Raw genomic sequence first — 5,131 nt, 5'->3', positions numbered from 1 at the left:
AATGATTCTACATGCAATCTAAACTACATAGAATTGCAAAGAAACTTAGCCATCGGCTAAAGAAAAGCACAAATGCTTCTTTACTATATTTTCCAAGTCTTCCTTACAAATACAACAAACATGGCTTTATAAAGCTTCAAAATGAAACTATTAAAGGCATTCCAAAAGTTGTAACATTCACACTTTATGACCATAATTAGCCATTATGTAAATGTAACCGAAATTAAATAAAAAGTCTTAAAACACAATAACTCTAAATTATAACCCACCCAAAATTTACAACAATCAAACTTTATTCTTCTTCAATGTAGCATGAATTGAAACATCTTTTGATTATTTTGATAACCTTTTCTCCACATCTTCATTGAAGCATATTGTATGATTGATGTCTCTTGGTTCATATCATTCTCCACTTCTTCAAGAGGATTCGTCCTCGAATCTAATTGTGAAACTTTGCTGCAAAAAATAAGTTATGAAAATACAAAAAACCTCACAACACTCTCTCACGTGTATACACTCAAGGAATTTTAGGCCACTCTGTTTGCACTCATTTACACAAATGAAGCTCTCATTCTCACCTCTCAAAATTTTAAATGGAGCAAAGATTGAATTTTGAACTTTGGGTCGATTAAAAACTAAAAAGATGAAAATAAATAAAAAATTAAATTGAGAAGAAACGCAAAGGAAACATATATCCGATCTTGAGCCTGAAGCTCTGATACCAAATGATAAGATAAGGAATCAATACAAGGGGAATAAGATTCGGATTACCTTGTTGATCGAATATCTCAAGCAAAGAACACTTTGTTTGAGATTCGAATCACTCCAGAAGCAAGATCGATCATGTCTAGCTTCAATGATTCTTGTTGATCAAATATCTCAAGACAAGAACACTTGTTTGAGATTCGAATCACTCCACAAGCAAGATTGATCATGTCGAGCTTGAATGATTCTACATGCAATCTAAACTATATAGAATTGCAAAGAAACTTAGCCATTGGCTAAAGAAAAGCACAAATGCTTCTTTTGATATATTTTCCAAGTCTTTCTTACAAATACAACATACATGGCTTTATATAGCCTAAAAAATGAAACTACTAAAGGTATTCAAAACTTGTAACATTCCTACTTTATGGCCATAATTAGCCATTATGTAAATGTAACCGAAATTAAATAACAAGTCTTAAAATACAATAACTCTAAATTGTAACCCACCCAAAATTTACAACAATCAAACTTTATTCTTCTTCAATGTAGCATGAATTGAAACATCTTTTGATAATTTTGACAACCTTTTCTTCACATCTTCATTGAAGCATATTGTATGATTGATGTCTCTTGGTTCATATCACATGTCCTCATCGAGTTCAAGTCGATCCATCAATGTATCCATCTCCTTGTAATAATCCTCCACAGATTTGCGTCCTTGTTTCAACGCTTGAAGCTTTTGCGCCATGTCCCGTTGAAAATATTGTGGAACAAAACGCTACCTCATGGACTCTTTGAACTCGACCCATGAATCAATNCATGTAGAAGTAGAATTGGGAAAAGTTTTAGAAGAATACCGTTGAGACCTTCGTTGGATTTGCCTCTCGATCTTAATTGCAATGTGTAACAACTCCTCAATATTAGAATAAGGCTGTAAATCAGTCTTGTCTGCAATCTCTATGTTTAACCCATTAAGAAACCGCGCCATGAGAGCCTCCATGTCCTCATCGAGTTCAAGTCGATCCATCAATGTATCCATCTCCTTGTAATAATCCTCCACAGATTTGCGTCCTTGTTTCAACGCTTGAAGCTTTTGCGCCATGTCCCGTTGAAAATATTGTGGAACAAAACGCTACCTCATGGACTCTTTGAACTCGACCCATGAATCAATTGGTGCTTCAAGATTTCTTCTCCTACTTGACATCAATTTATCCCACCAAATTTGAGCATATTGTTTGAATTGAGCAATGCATAACAGTACCTTCTTTTCATCACTAAAATTATGGCAGTTGAACACTGACTCCACCGTTTTCTCCCATTGAAGGTACTCCTCTGGATCGGTTTTGCCATAAAACTTGGGAAGTTTTAATTTGATGCTCCCCACGTTACGATCAATTCTATCATCATAAGGAACTCGTTGTTGTAAATTATGATACCTTCTTCCATGGTCTCTCCCTCGCATCAAGCCAGGACCAACCGCATGTGGATTATCCTCGTGGTGATCAGAATTGTCGCCTTCATATGTATCGGTTGAGGGCGTAGGTTGTGGAATCCTCTGTCGTGCTTGATTTTGAATCTCCAATCTTCCTATTCGATCAGTCAACTCTTCTATTCCTCGAATTAGTCTTTCCATAGTTCGTTGTTGTGCTTCTCTCAATCGTGCATCAGTAATGTTAGTATTGTCGTCTTGATTTTCCATGCTACAAAAGAAAGGTAAAAAAAAAAAAAAAGGACCTCACAAGCGCTCCCTCACGTGTATTCACTCGTAAATGTAGTTCACTCGTGTTTAGCACTCAACACTCGAAGCAATGTGTCACTCCCTTACAAACTCACCCTCACAATTGAGCACACACAAATCACACTCCAAAAAAAACAAATTGGGATGTGAGACAAGCTATGTTATAGAGCTAAGTGCAATTCAAAGTGAATAGACAGCACACTCAACACATAAACAAGGGTATTGAAGGAGCAATCCGAATAACGACAAAGAAACGAATTAAAGAAAGAAAATGATTAAGGACTAATTTAGACGTAGTAACATATGAGAGTTACATATAGTAATCAAGAGGAAAAAAAGAAAGACATTTAACATCATATGCTTTCTTTATTTCAATGGTTTTTTTTTTTTCCTCTGATTGGCAAAATCTAAACAATTTACCAACAAGAAAATTGATTTAGAAGATCTTAAAGAAGAACAAAGTGTTGATAAGATCCAGATCTAACACTTTAAAGAACATAAGATTTTTTTTTTTTTTTTTTGTTATATATTTTTGTGATAGAACATGAACATTCTACACAAACTGAGAAAAAAAAAATTATAAGAAAATTAAAAGAGATAAGCGCAATGAAACATATATCCGATCGTGAGCCTAAAGCTCTGATACCAAAATGATATGGAAATCAACCCAAGGGAAAGTATGGAACGGATTACCTTGATGATCAAGATCAAGAGTAAAGAAAACTCGTTTCTAAACTCGTGATTCGAATCACTCCACAAGAGGTTTGATCAATACCACTTGAATGACTCTACATGCAAGTTCTAAACACAAGAATTTGCAAAGAAAGTTTAGCTCTTAACAAAGCTAAAATAGAAATTCTATTCTTAATTCCAAAATCTGATGTCTAATCAAAGAAAAGAAGGCTTTATATAGCCTTTACAACCTTAACCTATGTCATACATAACTCCCAAATTAAATGGGCTAGTAATGAGAAATACCCATAACCTCCATATTTAAATGGCTAGTTAATGGTGGAATATAGTAACCTATGTGGGTTACAATATAACCTTAACTCCTATATTTAAAACTAGTTTAAATATGACAAACAAATAGTTAAACTATAATTAAATAATGCAAATAATAAAATGTGCTTATTAGTCATCCTTGGACTATTTGATAAATTCAGCGGAGTTCATTAAATGCAACTTAAAGTGCATTTAATTCATCTCTTTCTTGAACCTCAACTTTGCACAACATATAAGGGAGATCTCCAGCGTCTTCTAGAATTTCCTTTGATGAGCTCATCATAGCTTGAATATAACTGTATAAAGTTTGTTGTAGCTTCTTGGCTCTCGTCCTTGTAATTGGACCTTGAGGTATGGAAATTCCTTGGTCGTGGTTCATATCACATTGCTTCCATTTTCCACGTTGCCATCATCCTCTTCATTGTCATTGCCGGCCTCACCAAGGCCAACCCAAAAAACTTCACTCCCTTTTCCCCCTATGGCCCTCGTGGCATCTTTGTAGCCTCTTCCATTTTGTTCTTTGCGTACGTTGGATTCGACGTCGTTTCGACAATGGCTAAGGAAACTAAAAACCCTGCTAAAGATATACCTATTGGTCTTGTTGGGTCAATGGTGATCACCACATTAGCCTATTGCATTCTTGCAGTTACTTTGTGCTTGATGCAGCCGTACCAACAAATTGATGAGGACGCGCCATTTTCAGTGGCTTTTGAGGCTGTTGGATGGGGTTGGGCTAAGTACATTGTGGCTGCTGGTGCTATTAAAGGCATGACCACCGTGTTGTTGGTTAATTCTGTTGGACAGGCACGCTATCTCACGCACATTGCTAGAACCCACATGATCTCACCATGGTTCGCCAAAGTGCATGAAAGGACTGAAACTCCATTGAATGCAACAGCCACAATGCTCGCTACAACAGCAATAATCGCCTTCTTTACAAGCTTGGGAATCCTCTCGAACCTCCTCTCTATCTCCACCCTCTTCATCTTCATGCTCGTAGCCATCGGTCTGATTGTTCGACGCTACTACGTCAGCGGTGAAACGACACCATCCGACCGAAACAAGCTCATAATTTGCCTGGTTCTACTCCTGGGATCTTCAATAGCAACCACCGTATACTAGGGCTCAAGCAACGGCTGGATCGGCTTGGTGGTATCCAATTCCATATGGTTTCTCTCAACTCTAGCCCTATTGCTCGGTGTCCCACAGGCCAAAAAGCCTCGCGTGTGGGGCGTGCCGCTCGTCCCGTGGCTGCCTTCACTATCGATTGCCATCAACCTTTTCCTTCTTGGCTCCATCGACAAAGCTTCATTTGAAAGGTTTGGAATCTGGACTGAGATTCTGTTGATTTACTATATCTTTATTGGATTACATGTTTCTTAGGACTCCGTCATGGAATCCAAGACTACAGCAGGAGAAGCAGGAGAACTAATAACAGTTTGTGAATGGATCTTTTGAATTTATAATGATTGGCTTAGTGCTTTGATCAGGGGATTTGTGGTTTATGTTTGTTATTGTGTTAGCTACCATTCATGTGGGCAAGGATGACGGTTTGTTTGTATATGTTTGAGCTTTCTCTCTAATTTGTTTGTACATGTAAAAATTATAGTTAAACAAAGGGCTATAATGTATTTTTTTTTTAAGATCTTGATGGTTGACGTTGTTACAAATTTGAAACTT

General features: G+C 36.9%; 1 pseudogene; it reads left to right on the top strand.

Annotated features, from left to right (window-relative positions):
* Positions 1–4,909, top strand: part of LOC111439798 — a 16,305-nt pseudogene extending 11,396 nt beyond the window's left edge.
* Positions 4,910–5,131: the final 222 nt, after the last annotated feature.

The sequence above is a fragment of the Cucurbita moschata genome, unplaced genomic scaffold (assembly GCF_002738365.1).
Source record: "Cucurbita moschata cultivar Rifu unplaced genomic scaffold, Cmos_1.0 Cmo_Scf00108, whole genome shotgun sequence".
Lineage (NCBI taxonomy): Eukaryota > Viridiplantae > Streptophyta > Magnoliopsida > Cucurbitales > Cucurbitaceae > Cucurbita > Cucurbita moschata.
The sequence above is the reverse complement of the archived record's forward strand: the minus strand, read 5'-3'. Positions and strand labels throughout refer to the sequence as shown.